This window comes from Heloderma suspectum, chromosome 2 (genome assembly GCF_057233095.1).
Source record: "Heloderma suspectum isolate Gila_16-S chromosome 2, 16-S_ref, whole genome shotgun sequence".
NCBI classification, from domain to species: domain Eukaryota; kingdom Metazoa; phylum Chordata; class Lepidosauria; order Squamata; family Helodermatidae; genus Heloderma; species Heloderma suspectum.
Window position 1 is genome coordinate 344,439,946 of NC_139459.1, and position 19,144 is coordinate 344,459,089.

Consider the following 19,144-nt stretch of genomic DNA (forward strand, 5'->3'; position numbering starts at 1 on the left):
GTGGAGAAGACCAAAAACTGTTATGCTTTCTACCCCCACAGCTGTGAAAGTAGCTGGAATTAAACCCTGGATACATTGGACACGAGTCAAGAGAGCGAAAGGGGGGGGGAATAGACTGTAAACAGAAATCCTAAAAATCCTTTGAAAATCATTCTGAAAAAGCAGTAAGAAGACTCAGGCTAGACCTTACTGTGGGCACACCTGGAGACTGTCCACCCTGCGTATGGTCAGACCTGCAACTAGAGAAATTGAAGAAGGGGACTAGACCCTACTGCAGCTAGCCAGGTGAATAGCTGCCCGGCGTACGGTCAGATCCCAAAGAAGATCAAACATGCGTGTTGTAGTGTTAGTGTTGCATTGTGTTTCCTTAATAAGGTGCAAAAAAGGGGGGTCTGCCCCTAGAGAGGGAAGTCTGTCCCAGCGATTCGCTGACAATTACTGGCTTCACCTGGCTAACATCACGGGAGTAAAACATTTTTGTTTGCCAAGAGACATACCTGCAAACAGGTTTTTTTTTATGTTTTTCTCCTCCATCATTTAAGCTGTGAAGTACACCAGACGCTTTGTTGTTTTAATTTGACTGATAATAGTAATGCTGTAGATGTTCAGATCAATAATTTGCATAATATAGTGGCTGACATAACAATGGGACAAAACAATTAGCTAAATTGGTTAACCTCTTGGCTCCCAAATTTTGGCTGGTTTAAAGCATTGTTCATCCTAATTCTACCAGTGTTGTTAATAGGGATACTGTTATGCCTTTGCATTCCTTGTCTTATGCGCTGTTTAACCAATCTGTTTTATGTCTCAGCTAGTAAAACTGCTGCCCTCTACGTTCTAATAGCCCAACAAGAGGCTAAGTAATATGTATGTCACAAAAAGCTTTGTATAGTTATCAGAAATGCTATAATTGTAATGAAATTATGCATTTAAGGGGAGAATGTAGCAGCCATATCGGGGGTCAGACTAAGTAGCCTCATGCAGTCTCATGCTTCATGTTCTTGATGAGCTCTTGCTCTCTGAAATATATGTTTGTAAGCTGACAAGACGCAGGAATGTCTTATCTAGTTAGCAAGGCTAAGGTCAGAATGGTGTATATCATGTTCTCTGCTGTTCTCTGCTTATCATGGCTACCCTATAACCCAGTTCCTGGGATATAAACAGTGGTGCTAGAAGATGTTAGAAAAAGAGACTCCATAACCGGTTGGCACCTCAGTTACGTAGAAGCCCGAGTGGCGGGAAAAATGTAGGCGGAGCAAGAAGGGAACCATACTGACGCGCTCATGACTAATGGCTTGGTAAGCTGGTGTACTGGCTGTTTATTGGCTATTGGCTTGGTAAGCTGATGTACTGACTGTTTCATTGGTTACTGGCAAGAACAATAGAAGTAATAAGGTATAAAAGGTTTTTGCACACGTGCTTTGGGGTCCAGACTGCTCTGCACCCATTTTGCAAAATGATCAATAAAATAGTGTTAGATCCACTGCTGCCTGCCTGGCATCCTTTCTTTCAACCTGAAGCAAGAACTTTTTATCTAACAATTTGGTGCCGTGACTCGGATCCTGCTTCAGGGCGCGTCCCCTTCGCGCTGAGCTGAGGGGCCGCGGAGGAGGAGTGGCCACAGGCAGTTGTTTTACACTGCCTTCTCCTCACGTCGGCGGCGGCGAAGGCGCTTGGGGACCAACGCCAGAGGGAGAGGGAGACGTGATCACCCCTTTTTGGCACCGGCAGTGGATTAATAGGCAGCTGGACACGGCTGCGGGTGGGACAGAGGAGGCCTTGGGGTAAGTGAAACAACTTACTTTAGGGGACACACGCGGGACAGTGGTACTTTTGTGATTGTGTGAGACGCCTACGGGCGAAGCGAGTGAGGAGCCCCGATCTGCATTTCCTTGTCCCAGTGACGGGCTGGGTCAGAGGAGGGCGAAGCACGAGACTTGTTGAGTGAAATCCCACCATCATGGGCGGGTCCCAATCCAGGCCCTCGGAAGAGTCCCATACGCCCTTGGAGTGTTGTTTGCGCAACTGGTCACATTTCAAACAAGATTATGGAACTAAAATGACAAAGGATCGCCTTGTCCTTCTTTGTGCCCGGGAATGGCCGGTATTAGAACCCAAATGGCCACCCGAGGGATCTTTTGACCCAACCCTGGTATCTGCTGTGCGTATAGTAGTAACACAGAGGGGAAGTTGGGACTAGTTCCCCTATATTGATTCATGGGCAACTTGCGTGCCCCTCGGCGGTAGGCCCGCCCCGTGGGTAGTTAAATGTATGTCCTTGGCCCTCCCTGTGATAACTGAAAAAAATTGACGAGGAAAGGAACACCTAAGGTGGTAGTTACAGCCCCCAAGGATCCATTACTTCCTCCTCCCTACGGGACGGCTGTCGCGGGGGGACCACACCCGCCCCAGCCTCCATTTCCTCCAAGGGAGCCTGCCCAAGAGTTGCAACCATTAAAAATTCCTGAGATGGACCCCCCCCCCCCGTGAGCCAAGGTCCGGTCCTGGGTCTATGACTGAGTTCGAGGACACTCTCCAAGATCGTTTGGATGCCCTCGAGAAAAATTTCAAAGAGATGAGGGGTGCTTGGGGGCCTCGAACTCAGGAAGAGGCACCTGATAAAGAGGGGGAAACCAAAGGAGGGCCTAATTACAATTTACAAAAGGACCCTCAGCCACCAGTAAAATTAACCTTCCCTATTAGAGAGGTCCCTGATCCTACCGCCCAACACCCTCAGGGGACAATGTTTGTTTGCGTCCCCTTTACGACGTCTGATCTGTACAATTGGAAACAGTTCAATCCTCCCTTTGAGGAGGACCCTGGTCCATTGTTGTCCTTAATGGAAAATGTGAGGCTCACACACAATCCTACCTGGGACGAGACACAGATGTTGTTAAACATTTGTTTCCTTAGTCAGAAACCGACTATTCTTGCGGGGGCGCGAACTAGATTTAGAGAGGAGAACCCCCAGGCGACTGAAGAGCGGGTGGCAGAGGTTTTGCCCATTGGGAGGCCAGACTGGGGAGTGGCCACGGCAGCGCAAAGGCAATTACATGCCGAATACTTTCGGCTTGTCTTAGCAGGCATGAAACAGGCCGCTCGAAGGGCCCCCAATCTGCAAAAGGTTTTGATGTTAAAACAGGACAAAAGCGAACCCCCCGCCGCTTTCCTCCAAAGGCTGAGAGAAGCCTTTGCTAAATATACTGACATCGACCTGAATGACCCAAATAACCTACGAATTCTCACAACGCTGTTTGTAGGAAATAGCTGCCAAGATATCAGAAAGAAGTTACAAAAAGTTGAAGGAGGACTGGCAGCTGATTTGGGAGTCCTGGTTGAGGTAGCCCAGAAAGTCTATGAAAGACGAGAGGAGGAGGAGGAGAAAGAAAAAGATAAGAGGCAGGCAAAACTACTTGCTGCCATTCTCAGGCCAGAAAAAGGAGGGGTTAAGAAGGGTGGTGGAAAGGGGAACAGAAAAGGGCCTCCCTTAGGAAAGGATCAGTGCACTTTTTGTAGAAAGATTGGACACTGGAAGCAAGACTGTGAAGCCCTAAAACAGAAAGAGAAAGAAAGCAAGGGGGAAGAACAAAGAGTGTTGTATGAACAAGAATGAGATTAGGACAGACCGGGGCCCGGCCCCCTCTTGGCCGGCTCCGAGGCAAGACGGGACCCCATGGTCAAAATTAAAGTTGGGGGCCGCTCCTACGATGCCCTTGTAGACACAGGGGCTGCCTTGTCCATACTCCCCTTGAACAAGCCACCAACGGGAAGTGGGGGAACTACCACCATAATGGGGGTCGAGGGAAGGGCAACGCGAGTGCCCCTCTCTTGTCCTTTGTTTACTAAAGTTGGAGAAACACACCTAGAGCACGCGTTTGACTGTACCCCCTCCTGTCTGGTGGCATTGTTAGGGAGGGACTTATTGACTTAGCTCCAAATTGAGATCACTTTCACTCCTGATGGAAGAATGGAAGTACGGCTCCCCAAGCAACAGAGCAGCAACTATCAAATGGCCCTTTTTAGGGCCATAGAAGAACCCACCTCAGAGGCAAATGAAGACTGGTGCTTAATAGAAAACAGAGTCAATCCACTGGTTTGGGCCAGGGTTGGAGGGGCCTCTCATGCCAAATCAGCAGCACCATACAAAATTCCTCTCAAGGAGGGGGCGAAACCAGTCCAAGTGAAACAATATCCCCTTTCCCACCAAGGGAAGCTGGGTCTACAACCAGTAATAACGACGCTCCGAGAGGAAGGTCAACTCATCGAGATAATGTCCCCCTACAACACACCCATTCTTGCTGTGTCAAAAGGGAGGGGCAAGGGTTTTCGCCTTGTGCAAGACCTCCGCCTCATTAACCAGCAAATCGAGGCCCCCCCACCCTGTGGTCCCTAACCCACACACCCTTCTCATAAGAATTCCAGAAGATCATGCATGGTTCACTGCCATAGACCTAAAAGATGCTTTCTTTAGCATCCCACTCCACCCTGATTCGAGGCCTTTGTTCGCTTTTGAGTGGGAAAGCCCAGAGAGTGAGTCGAAGGTTCAACTAACCTGGACAGTGATCCCTCAGGGGCTCAATCTTTCACCGGTAATTTTTGGCCAGCAACTTCAAAGGGACCTCGAGCCTTGGGTCCATCAACACCTTGAGGTGCACCTCCTCCAGTACTGTGACGACCTCCTGATTTCAGCCAAGGCTAAGGACATGTGCCTCAATGGGACAATTTCCCTCCTTAATCATCTAGCAGAGGGGGGCTATAAGGTGTCAAGGGAGAAGGTGCAGCTAGTTCAACCAACTGTAAAATTCCTAGGTTACCACCTAGCCAAGGGGACCCGAAGCTTGGGATCAGAAAGAGTTGAAGTCATTTGTGACACACCTGTCCCTACATCCCCCCACGAGCTAAGGGCCTACCTGGGATTAACTGGATTCTGTCGGCTATGGATAGCCGACTATGGGAAATAGCACGGCCATTATATGAGGCACTGCAAAAAGATAAATTAGACAAATGGAAATGGACTAAAGAAATGAATAAGTCTTTCCTCAGCCTTAAAGCTGCCCTTGTGTCACCACCAGCCCTCGCCATGCCAAATCCCAGTCGACCGTTTAGACTCTACGTGCATGAGAATAAGGGCGTAGCCTCGGGAGTACTCTGCCAACGGACGGGCCCTTTCTGGAGGCCAGTGGGCTACTACTCCAAAGTCCTTGATGTTGTGGCACAAGGATGGCCAAGCTGCTTGAGAGCAGTAGCAGTGACGGCCTTAATCTGCACTGAAGCTGAAAAGATGACAATGGGAGGGACCATCGAAGTCTGGGTGCCACATGGGGTACCACAAATCCTAGGGTCAGGGGGAAGAAGCAAAGTCCTCAACCCGGCTCGGCATTCCCGATATGAAATAGGCTTGCTAACAAACGAAAGCCTCACTTTCAAGTAGGGATGGGGGAGAATTTCTCCCCGAAACTTCGGGGGGCCGAGCGCCAACGCATTCAGTCCTCCGAAGGTTGTTCGGGGAGAACTTCTCCCCCCTCCCCCCGCCCCCCCCCCCCCGGGATGGGACTTACCTTTCACGAATGTCCCTCCCGGCGGCGGGTCCCAGCGGCGGTTCGGCAGGTCTTCGTCAGGGGCGGCAGCCGGTCTTTTGACCGGCTGCCGCCGCCGCCATTACAAGCAAAGTAAAAAAAACAACAACGCCCCTGTGATAGGCTACGTAACAATTAACGTAGCCTATCATGGCTAGATTTGCAAAGTCAGCCGTGATAGGCTACGTTAATCGTCACGTAGCCTATCACGGGTGACTTAAAAAAAAAAAAGCGTGTACGGCTAATGGCGGCCCCCATAGGGAGCCGCCATTCGCGTTCCTTATTTGGTCCCTGTAGTCTACGTAAAGATTTACGTAGACTACAGCGAAAATAAGGACAACGCAAATAGCGTTGCCCTTATTTTCGCTGTAGTCTATGTAAATCTTTACGTAGACTACAGGGACCAAATAAGGAACGCGAATGGCGGCTCCCTATGGGGGCCGTCATTTGCGTACGCGCTTTTTTTTTTTCAAAGTCAGCCGTGATAGGCTACGTGACGATTATTGTAGCCTATCACGGCTGACTTTGCAGATCTAGCCGTGATAGGCTACGTTAATCGTTATGTAGCCTATCACAGGGGCGTGTTTTTTTTTTCTTTTGAAGTTCGCAGCCGGGGAGACGGGGCGCTTCTCCCCGGCCTGAATTTCGGCTGGGCGAGGCGGGAAGCTTCCCCCCCGGCCTGAATTTCGGCCGGGCGAAGAGGGAAGCCTCCCCCCCCGGCCTGAACTTCGGGGGGAGCAGCGAAGTGCCTCCCCCCCCCTTGCGAAGCAAGCTGCGAGACCAGGTAAGTGACTTTCATGCACCCCTACTTTCAAGGCCTGCTCTAGCTTCAACATCGCCATCCTGTTACCAGCAATACAGGCCACACGTGGGCCGGGGCTCCCAGATCATGATTGTCTTGAAGTGCTGGATTTAGATACCAAGGGTCGGCCAGATCTTGAAGATGAACCGCTAGAGGGAGCCGAAGATTAGTTTGTAGATGGGTCCAGTTATATGCTAGATGGAAAGCGTTACACAGGGGCGGCTGTCGTCACCCAAAGCGAGAGTGTCCATGAAGAACAACTGCCTCCTCATTTCTCCGCCCAATCCGCTGAACTGGTAGCCCTGACAAGAGCTTTGCAGGCAGGCAAAGGAAAGCGGGTAAATATTTACACTGACAGTAAGAATGCTTTTGCCGTTGTACACGCTCACGGACAGTTATGGAAAGAGAGGGGATTCCTCACAGCAAATGGATCCCCAGTTGCCAATGGCAGCTTAATTGTGGACCTCTTAGATGCCCTCCAGTTACCCTTACAAGTGGCTGTTATGTTTTCCACATCTGAGCCCATGGAAGGGAAAAGGAGGAAAAGTGGAAGCAAGGAAATCAAAGAGCTGATGAGGCCGCGAAGACAGCAGCCAGGGAAGGAATCCAAGGAATATTCCTTGTCTTAACCAGAAGGGAAGAGCTCCCCATATACTCCCCCTCTGAGTTGCAAATGGCACAAGAACACAAAGTGAGTCCCCATGACGATGGATGGATCCAAATGACGGATGGAAGACTGCTACTCCCGCAGACCCTGCAGGGAGCTATCCTGGAACAAGTGCATCATTCTCTTAGACACCCTGGGGCAAACGTGTTGCCCTTATTTTCGCCGTAGTCTACGTAAATCTTTACGTAGACTACAGGGACCAAATAAGGAACGCGAATGGCGGCTCCCTATGGGGGCCGCCATTTGCATACGCGCTTTTTTTTTTTTTCAAAGTCACCCGTGATAGGCTACGTGACGATTAACATAGCCTTTGTATGTTAACATAGCCTGACTTTGCAGATCTAGCCGTGATAGGCTACGTTAATCGTTACGTAGCCTATCACAGGGGCGTTGTTGTTTTTTTTACTTTTCTTGTAATGGCGGCAGCGGCAGCCGGTCGAAAGACTGGCTGCCGCCCCCGCTCCTGACGAAGACCTGCCGAACCGCCGCCAGGACCCGCCACTGGGAGGGACATTCGTGAAAGGTAAGTCCCATCCCGGGGGGGGGGCGGAGAATTTCTCCCCGAACAACCTTCGGAGGACTGAATGCGTTGGCACTCGGCCCCCCGAAGTTTCGGGGAGAAATTCTCCCCCATCCCTAATATGATGCCAGCAGAAAAAGGAGGGGTTTGTGTTATGCTAGGTGGGCGATGTTGCACCTTCATCCCTAACAACACTGCTCCAGAAGGCACAGTAACGAGGGCCTTACGGGGCCTCACCGCCTTATCCGAGGAATTAGCCGAGAATTCAGGAATTAACAACCCTGTGACTGCCTGGTTGGAAAGATGGTTTGGAAAATGGAAACACCTAGTGGCCTTGATCCTTATCTCGCTTGCAGTAACGGCCGGAGTCTTAGTACTATTCGGTTGCTGCATTATCCCCTGTGTCAGAGGCTTATCCCAGCGATTAACTGAAACCGCTCTGTCAAAACAGATGCTCTTGCTTTATTGTACCAATAAAGAGGCTCCATTTTAAGACGCTTTAAGACGTGAGTAAAGACTTAAAGGAGGGAACTGTTAGAAAAAGAGACTCCATAACCGGTTGGCGCCTCAGTTATGTAGAAGCCCGAGTGGCGGGAAAAATGTAGGCGGAGCAAGAAGGGAACCATACTGACGCGCTCATGACTAACGGCTTGGTAAGCTGGTGTACTGGCTGTTTCATTGGTTACTGGCAAGAACAATAGAAGTAATAAGGTATAAAAGGTTTTTGCACACGTGCTTCGGGGTCCAGACTGCTCTGCACCTGTTTTGCAAAACGATCAATAAAATAGTGTTAAATCCACTGCTGCCTTCCTGGCATCCTTTCTTTCAACCAGAAGCAAGAACTTTTTATCTAACAAAGACGAAATGTTGAGGCCTGCAACCCCACACGGGAGGGAGAGGAGGAACCGTTTCATATGTGTCATAATGTCTATAAAAACAATCTGCTGATATAAATCGGGGCTTTTGGCTCTTTGGAAGTGATTCCAGCCTTAAGCCCGCGCATTAATAAAGAAGAAACTCTTTTTCCTTCACTCCGTGGTCTCTCTGACTCAGATTTCTGCAACATTCCCTCCTCTGTAAAATAATTCAAAAACTCAACCTACTTTTGCAAGATTGTTTGCATTGCTAATTAAAAGCATTTCAGCTGGCAGAAGATCTTTTGGGAAAGCCCAACCTTTTTTACAAGTCGAACCTATGCATCAAAAGTAAGCACCACTGAATTCAGTGGCACTTACTCCCAGGAAATGCTGCACAGGATCATGCAGATCCTAATAAATTAGGTATTAAGCTATGTCCTGCTGCCTGTGTGCCTTATATACACACTGACTGGGTTCAGACAACACGCTAATGCACAACGGTTTATTTTTCTAAGTAAGCTATTGGTGGGTTAGCATGTCATCTGTGAGCTCTTTTTCCACCTTGATGGCTTATTTCCCACAAATAAGCCTCTCTGGGAATCCACAGTCTGCAGTAAGGGTTGTTTTACCCATGATGGGTTGGTGTGTCGTCTGTCAGCCCATTGGGGGTAAAGGGCATCAGCCAGTGAACTGCTTGGCAAGAGCGGCAGAAGCCCGTGCTGCTCTTGCTCAGCAGGGCCGTGATCGCCATTCGCAGCTGCAACCAAGCCACTGCCTGTGCTTCCCTTCCCGCCTCCAATTGCGATTGGGGTCAGGTCCCTTTAAAAAAAATATTCAACTTTGCACAGAAATGTGACTTGGAAACTCTCCCACACTTCCCTGTAAGTTTTCCCATGTCTACAAATGGGACTTCCCATTTGCGCACATGGAAAAGAAGATATTTTTTCCATGTCTGCAATGGGAAGACCCATTTGTGCACTCGGAGAAAATGGCATTTCTCCCCCAGTCCTGGTGAAGGATCCTTCTTGCTGTTCTGCCTTTAAAAGGCAAACCGCAACAGGGATATTTCACCCGGACTGGGGGAAAATGCCATTTTCTCCATGTGTGCAAAAGGCAGAAGCCCCATTTGCAGACCTGGGAAAAATTACGGGGAAGTGTGGGAGAGTTAGTGAGAGCATTCACATGTCATGTTAAGCCATGGTGGCTTATAAGCTACTCACAGTAGCTTATTTTTCTAATAGCCTACTGTGTCCTGACAGTCAATCAGACAAATAAGCTACAAAAACAGCACCAGTAACAATAAAAAAAAAAAAAACAGGGACCCAACCCTTATCGCAATCACAGCCGGAGGTGGGAAGGGGGACTTGATGGCAGACGAGACGGGTCTGCTGCTGGTCCCTGGGATGCAGGCTGGAGGACTGAAGGAGGGGGAGGGAGGGGCAACTGGGGGTGGGGGAATAAACTACACTGTGTAGCTTATTTGTCCAATCGTCTCTCAGGGCACAGTAGGCAATTGGAAAAATAAGCGACTGTGCGTAGCTTATAAACTACCATGACTTAATGTGATGTGTGAACACCCCCATTATTATAATAAACTCCTATTTTTCAAAATTACTGCTATGCCACTGAATGTTTTCTCATTAGGTGGACTGCTGCATTTCCAGGTAGCACTTCAAAGTGCTTCAACCATCCAGTTTTATTTCAAAGAAAAAACAGCCACAGGGCCTGACCCAGAATTTAGTCCCACATCTCTTTCCTGCTGAAAATACCCCCCTTCCTACTATTTCCCGCTAAAGAAGATGTTTCCTACAAACATCACCTTTTGGGGACAAATAGCAGCCAGGAATGGGTACTTTATTTTTAGTTTGTTTTTTCAAGAAGCCAGGGATAGCACCCCAATCCAGAACAGGAGCACATTTTGGATCGGGGCCCTGCAGCTGCTTTTTCTTTTTTATTTATTTAAAATATTTCTTGGCCACCTTTCAAGGCAGAAGCCCTCCCAAGGCGGCATGCAGCAATAAAATATATAAAAACAGCTAAAGTATTAAAAGCAATAAAAACACAGTCAAAAAGCAATAAAGACAACAATAAAAGCCAACAATAAAACCACCCACCAAGCTGAAACGAATCAATCATGTTTGGCCATGAACAACCACAGAAGAAAAATATGAAAAAGCTACATGGAGGGGCTATTTCGCACCAACCACATCTGAAGAGGAGAGCCTCCTCCCGGGGCCGGCCCTGCCATTAGGCAGAGAGAAGCAGTTGCCCCACTCAGCAGATTTAGGGTGCCATGAAAAGTAGGGATGTACAAAACTGACACACCATTTCGTCCGGGGCCATTCGTGGTGGTGGGGAGGCGCTCCGTTCCTCCCCGAAATTCTCCCCGGCCGGCTCTGCAGCAACTCCGCAGAGCCGCTGGCTGGGGCCGCCCGCAGCTGGACATCCGGCTGCTAGGCTGCGCAGGGACACAAATGGTGGCCGCCGTAGCTGCCACTATTTGCATCCCTGTCTTTTGCTGTGATAGGCTACGTAAATATAGACGGCAATAGGCAGGAATGCAAATGGCGGCTGCTGTAGCCGCTGCCATCTGTGCCCCTGTCATTTTCTGTGATAGGCTACGTAAATATATCTGTAGCCTATCACGGCAAAAGACAGGGATGCAAATGGCGGTGGCTGCACTGGCTGCCATTTGCGTTCCTGCCTATTGCCATGATAGGCTATGTATATATTTACGTAGCCTATCACGGCCTCCACAGGGACGCAAATGGCATCCCTGCATTAGCCATGATAGGCCACATAAATACTTACGTAGCCTATCATGGCCATTCGAAAGGAGGCGAATGGCGGCCACAGATGCAGCCGCCATTCGAGGAGCACCAGAATGGCCAACAAAGGTAGGCTCCGTTCCGGGCTCATTTTGCGGGGTGGTGGGGCAGGTGGCTTCTTTCCGCCATGGATTCCGGGGGGCCAAATGCGCTGGCATCGGTCTCCCTGGAATCCGTGGCGAAATTCTCCAACATCCCTAATGAAAAGCTAGCAAAATGTTTGTTATTCAGTTTGTTGTAACTGTATTTTTATTACCAGGAGGGTGAGAGGGTCTTATGGGGTTTCCTGCTTGAGGTGCCAAAATTACCTGAACAGCCTTGGGTACTATGCACTGTTACCAGGGGCAGGGCGGCGGGAGCACCATTTGTTGCTCTCCCCCAGGAAGCAAAATGTCTTGGCCCAACCCTGAATCCTATAGTATCCTGTTGCTGGGGGCAGGGGATGTATTACCTTGCAGGCCAGGATGCAGTAACAAGTGACAGCTCCTTTAAATATGGGAGAGGCCCTCTGGTTTGTATAAAGAAGTCTCTGACGGTGACAGCATCTTGACAGACTTGTCAAGAGAGTCATTTTTAAAAATGTAAAATGTTTTGAGGTCGTCAAATGCCTTGCGAAATGTGCACACATAACACACACGTGTCTATACAGTGGAAGTGCTATAGTTGTTATGAAGGGAAACGTACTTTCTGTATGTGGGGATGCACTTGTGTGAGTAGCCAGTAGAACTGAATTAAGGAGAAAGCTAAAACTGCATTCAGGGGGGATAAGGGATGAGTTGTCCGATTTCACGGTGGATAATCTGTAGTTGTTAAGCAACAAGACCGTGGGTTGGATCCAAAACTAGTCATACTTAGAGTTAGTGCTGTGCCGATACCTTCGACCCCCCCCCCCGACCATTTGAACGGGGAGGGTGGAAAAGAAATCATTCAATAATTGTGGGAAAGATGTGAGAATTTTCTGAGAAATTGTTAAGGTGTGGGTCTTTGACACTTACATTACAAGCTGGCCGAGAGGGGTGTGTGTGTGTGTCTTTCTTTCTTTTTCCACATGCAGTCCACCCTGCACTTGCTAAGGTTCTTCTCCCCCTGTTGTGGCTTCCCTCCTGAAGACTACTGTGCAAGCACAGGTGTGCTGGCTATCAGCAGTGCCCCTGTGCTTGCAAAGGCGCTTCTCTCCCTGCTTGGGAGGAAAGCAGTGGCAGCCACCTCGCGGCTTGGCTGGGGATAGTGTTTAGCAAGCTCAGGTCATCTTGGCTGTACCCTCCCTGCTCAGGCAGGGAGGGAGCTGCCGCCTCTTCCCTCCTCAGCAGGGAGAGTGTTTTGCAAGTGCAGATCCCACTGGCTGACAGCTGATGCGCTCTGGGCTTGCAAAGCCTTTTCTCTCCCCACTTGGGCAGCAAGGCGGCTGCTAAAAGGAGGGGATGCATTTCGAGGGTGTAGAGTGTTCGCCAAATGTTTGGTGGGAAGAAATGTAACTTTTAAAAGAAAGACCTGTTTGGTGCCATCCCTTGGAGTGACAAGAAATCTGCGGCTTGTGGTAGCAGAAATGAAAGACCTTGTTGTGGTAGGGGGTTCACACATCCAGAGGCAGCAAAAGAGTTCCAGTGAGATGCTGGATGCTAGGAGTAGGGAACAAACTATCTCAGCTCTGTGTCATTGTTTATTTTTTCCTCTTCTACAGGAAGTAGCTTCACCTCACGGTCCAATTAGTACTGTAAAGGAATCCACAGAACCATGTGCACACACAAATACTCTCCTCCACCTTTGAGCACATAAACTGTAAACAAACAAAAATCTTTTATTGCTTAAGAACACCTACTGGATGAAGTTTATGACATGAGTTGGGAGGATTTGAAGCTTCAAGTCTTCGAATTTTCAAATCTTCGAAGATCATGCCTGAATTAGGAAAAGAAAAATCATGGAGAAGCCACGATTCTTCGAAGATAACACCTTAATTAAAAAAAAAACACCAGCCGAAGCAGGGGATAGAAGGGGGTAAAACTTAGTCTCATTTGAAGGGATAGAACAACCCCCTGCTCAATGCAGGAAGCCTTGGTCCAGGCGGTTGCCCATCCAACTACTGACCGGGGCCGACCCTGCTTAGCTTCCAAGATCAGACAAGCGTGCGCACATCCAGCCCTTTGCTTGTTGCTGTGGAAATGTTGAGTGCTGAGGAAGCTATGTGATCAGTAGCCGGAAGAAGACATGGGGCCGTCGAGAGCTGTGATTGGACAGGAGGGAAATACAAACACCGCCTTATATGGACATGCAGGGGAGGGGACTATGACCAGATATGGTAGCAAAAGTGGAAAATCAGAGCACATTAAGGGGAAATACCAGGATATAGGGATGTCAGAGAATTCTGCCACGGACTGAAATGGGATTGAATTCCCTTCAGTCTGTGCCATGGAATCATCTGCGGAACAGCACCACGAGGTCCTGTGGAGCCAGCAGTCATGGGGTGGTGGGGAGGTTTGCTCCATTCCGCCATGGACTCCAGGGGGCCAGATTATAAATCCGGCCTCACTGGAGTCCGTGGCCGAATTCTCCAACATCCCTACATTAGGGTGCAGCTAGGCTTAGGTGGTACAGGCGATCCCCTGGGACACAATCCGTGGCTTGGAGAAAGAACCCCCTCAGAGCCAGGCCGGCCTCGGCTGTAAAGCACTATGTGCATTTATATATATATATATATATATATATATATACACACACACACACACACACACACACACACACACATATGCATGCGCATACATCAGCCTTCCCATCCTGATGCCCTCCAAATGTTTTGGATTACAACTCCCAGCATTCCTGACTATTGGCCATGCTGACTTGGCCCTGATTGGAGCTGAAGTCCAAAACATCTGAAGGGCACCAGGATGGAGAAGGGTGGCATAAATAATAAAAACACAATCTGCAGTTCCCCATGCAGAGCTGTGGGGTATAACGAATGTATTCTAGATTTCTATGAAGTTGTCCTTGAAACTGAAAGCAGGCATTGGGTGGGTTGGGTGATGTTTCCAAAAAAGGGGAAGCAAAATTCAACAGGCTTTCTCATCACTGGTTTAGAGAAAAGGCATGGATTGCCACCCAGGTCCTTGTTTACTGCCACAACATTGCAACACCTCCAAATTATTTCCTCAAGGAACAAGGTCAAGGTGAAAGGAGAGGAACATACCTTTGTGGGTTAAGTATTCCTTGGGAGTGTTACCAGAAATACCTTTAAGCTGTGAGCCAAAGTTTCCTGAGTCCTTGCCATTCCCTGTGCAGAACCTGGCAGAATAAGGCTCCCCTGAAAACACAAAGCTCCATATCTAGTTCTGCATCATTCTCCATAATGTCTAGTGCAACTCTCAACATGTGATTCAACACACTGAGAATTTCTCTAATTAATTGTCATGTAGCCTATCGCGGGGGTGTTTTTTTTTTTAAACTTGCCCTTATTTTTGCCGTAGTCTACTTAAAGATTTACGTAGACTACAGTGACCAAATAAGGAACGGGAATGGCGGCTCCCTATGGGGGCCGCCATAATCCGTACGCGCTTTTTTTTTTTTTTTAAAGTCACCCGTGATCGGCTACGTGACGATTTACGTAGCCTATCACGGCTGACTTTGCAGATCTAGCCGTGATAGGCTACGTTAATCGTCACGTAGCCTATCACGGGGGCGTTTTTTTTTTTTAAACTTTTTAGTTCGCGGCCGGGCGAGGCGAGGCACCTCCTCCCCAGCCTGAATTTCGGCCGGGCGAGGCGGGAAGCCTCCCCCCCACTGCGAAAAGCTTCGAGGACAGGTAAGGGACTTTCGTGCACCCCTAGCTGGGGTAGACTGATGCAGTGATGTCATCTGCTGCGTTGATTTAAATCCTGTTCAGGTTCCAGAAAAGGGTTAAAATCACCCCTTTCCCTCCTCAACTTGTGGAAGGCGACAGTATAAAGAGGAAAGCCTCCTTCCAGGGCCGGCCCTGCCATTAGGCGAAGTGCAGCAGTTGCCTCACTCAGCTGACTTTGGGTGTTATGAAAGGGCAGCAAAATGTTAGTTATCCAATTTCTTGTAACTGTATTTTTATTACCAGGAATGGCAGGAGGCACTTGTGGGATTTTCTGCCTGAGGTCCCAAAATAACTTCTCCAGCCTTGGATACTATGTAGCTTCAGTGGGGGGTAGGAGCACCATTTACTGCTCTCCCTCAGGCAGCAAAATGTCTTGGCCCAACCCTGTATGCGCTGCCCCACCCTATCCTGTTGCTAAGGGCAGGGGAGGCACATCTTGGAGACCAAGATGGGGTAACAGGTGGCAGCAGTTCCTATAAACATGGGTGAGGCCCCTGGCTTGTATAAATAAAGAAGTCTCTGATACCGACAGCAGCAGCATAGACTTAAAAGAGAGCGGGTTTTTTTTTTTCATTTAAAATTATTTTTAGGTTGCCAAATGCCTTGTCAGCTTGGATCTATAACTGCCTATGTGGGCATGCACATACACGTGTCTATATAGTGGATAAGATATAGTTGTTATGAGGGAAAAATGTATTTTCCACATGTGGGGACACACTTGTCTGAGTAGATAGTAGAACTGGTTTAAGGAGAAAGCTAGGACTGCATTTTGGGGGATAAGGGATGAGTTGTACAATTTCACAGTGGATAATATGTAGCTGTTAAGCAACAAGACAATGGGCCTGATCCAAACCTAGTCATACTTAGAGTAGACCCATTGCCTTATAGTAGTCATCAATGGGACTTACATAATTTCAGTGGGTCTGCTCTACATATGACTAAGTATGGATCCAACCAATAATAACCAAGCATGAAAAACCCACTCCTTATCAAATAAATGTGATTTGTCCCATCAACAGGACATTTGGTAAGCAGAATCTCCATGGTGAGTTGTACAAGCTGACCAATATTTCAAGGGAAAAACAAATCATGTGAAAACAGTTAAAAATGATGGCTGGAGGAATGAGGAGAGTCTTTCTTTCTAACCAATGATTTTGCCATTAAAATCATCCCTTGCGATGCAATCCTATATACGTCTACTCAAACAATGGTCCCACTGAATTCAATGGGGCTTACTCCGCGGTGAGTAGGTATAGAATTGCAGCCTGAAAAGTGGTTACTCTGGGTGTTAAAATTATTTCAAAAATTAATAGGATATGCCTTTTTGTTGGTTTGGCAATAAATACAATAAATAACTAACCCGCTGTGACAGGGGCACTGCCAATGCCTTCTGGCCTCAATGTCATTTAACTCCAGGAGTCATATCTCACTGTTTCCTTGAAATAATAAATGCACAGAGAAAACAGTAGGTAATTTCCATTAAATATTTTTTAAATCCCTCTTTATCTTTTAAGAATTAGAAGTTCAGGCCTGGCATATTATATGACATCTCGTGACTAATACGTGATTTACCTATCAAATTAGAAATGCATTTTTATGCACATGCGATAATAATTCCAGAGGGAAGGGGGAATCTTGAGTATTGAATTGCTAACGCTTTTTTTAATACTTGTATGAAATTTTCGGCATGCTATGCTCCATGGGGTCACGAAGAGTCAGACACGACTTAACGACTGAACAACAACAACAATGAAATTTTCAGAAAGATGCCTCCTCTCATTTATTTATTAATTAAATTTCTTAATCACCCATCTGGTCAGTCACCCGGCCACTCTGGGCGATGTACAATAACACAAACAGTTTAAAAACAATAAAATTACACATTAAAACATCATTTTCTAAAATTTCCCTAGCCCACCCCAAATGCCTGCCTGAACAACCAAATTTTCAACGCGTGGCGGAAGCTCATTAAAGAGATGGCGTGGCGGAGTTCCCTAGGGAGGGAGTTCCACAGAGTAGAGGCCACCAAAGAAAAGGCCCTCTCCTTCGTCCTCACCAGCCTAGCTGTCCTGGCTGATGGGACAGAGAGAAGGCCATCTGAGGCTGATCTTGTTGAGTGGCCTGTCTGCTGTTGGTGGAAGCGCTCCTTAAGATAGGCTGGGCTGGAACCATATAGGGTTTTAAAGGTCAAAAACAACACCTTGAATTTGGCCCAGAAAACAACTGGCAACCAGTGCAACTCCTTCAGCACTGGAGTGATGTGATCATGCCGTCGGCTGCCTTTAATCAGGCGAGCCACCACGTTCTGTACCAGCTGCAGCTTCCGAACTGTCTTCAAGGGTAACCCCATGTAGAGCGCATTACAGTAGTCTAGAAGAGAGGAGACCAGGGCATGTACTACTGATGGGAGCAGATGGTCGGGAAGGTAGGGGCGCAGCCGCCATATCAGATGGAGTTGGTACTGACACCTGAGCCTCCATGGACAGCTGGGAGTCTAAAATGACCCCCAGGCTGCGAACCTGGTCTTTCAAGGGTAGCTGTACCCCATTCAACACCAGGTCAATATCCCCCATCAACCTTTTTGTAAAATGTAGTACTGCGTTAATTTAATGAAACAATTGGGACAATTTTTTTCAGACTGAGACATCGATGTATGCTGTACATTTTTGGGTGTGCTTTGGTGTTCTTGTTTCTTTTTCTTACTTTTTAATGCTATATTCCTAATTCTATGTCTATGCAGAAGGTTGGGGCAATCCTGTGGTTCAGCCTGCTTTTTTTTTTTTTTTTTACAATTATTCCTTTTGCAATGTTAAAGTCTTTTTAACAAAATGGATTTTGATATTAGTTTGGTACTACACAATTTATAGTTACTGTGTCATTATAAAACAGCATCACATACAGCATCACTGTCTTAAATAACAAAGCAATTTCGTTTACTTGTACAATTGCATCTTTAAATTTTAAGAAAAATGTTCAGCCCAGCAAGCACAAGCCCATGTCTTTTAAGTGGGATGTGGGTATCCAAGCAGTGTTTGCTTGGATTGTGTTCAGTGGCAGAAATAATTGACTAAAATGGTTGTTTCCCTTTGAATGTAAGCCTAGGGATGTTGGAGAGTTCCGCCACAGACTCCAGTGAGTCTGGAGTCCCCCAGAGTCTGTGGTGGAATGGACTACCCCCCCGCCACCCCCCAAAATCCCCCCCGGAACGGACCTACCTGGCAGTGGCTCCAGGTCATCTTCCGGCTGCTGCCAGGCTGCGGCCACAAATGGCGGCCACTATACCAGCCGCCATGTGCGTCCCTGCCAACCCTTGATAGGCTATGTAAGTATCTACCTAGCCTATCATAGCAAAAGACAGGGACGCAAATGGCGTAGCAGCTGCCATTTGCGTCCCTGCCTTTTGCCGTGATAGGCTACATAGATACTTACGTAGCCTATCACAGCTTGGCAGGGATGCAAATGGTGGCCGGCATAGCGGCCGCCATTTGTGGCTTCAGCCCGGCAACAACTGGAAGTCTGGCTGGGCTGGCCCCGGCTGGTGGCTCCATGGCCTTGCCACAGAGCGGAGCCAGCTGGGGAGGATTCCGGGGGGGAGGAACAGGTTGCCTCCCCCCACACTGCGGACTGCCAGCTGGAACGGGGTAAGTGTTTCGCACACGCCTATATAAGCCTGAAAAATTCTGAGATGTGTTTCTTTCTATATGTGTGCATGATTTATTTTTGTATTTAACAGTTGTGAAATGCATACCTATGTGGGTGGATAGTATTTATAAAACCCACCCACATGTGTCTCTGTGAGTAAACTGTCTTTTCATCAAAAATGTCAGAAAAATGAGCTATTGTTTTAAATATAATTCTAAACCGCAAGAAATGGGTACTACACTAATATGTAGAATTAGAAATATCTAGCTACGCAGAACACAAGAGAGTCAAGGTTTCATTTCAATCAAACGATCAGCATATTTTCGTAAATTAAATGGCAACTTCTCAGAAAAAAAAAATCTCTCCTACAACTTCGGGGCAATAAAGTTCCAACCCAATTGTCATGGCAAAAGCTTATCA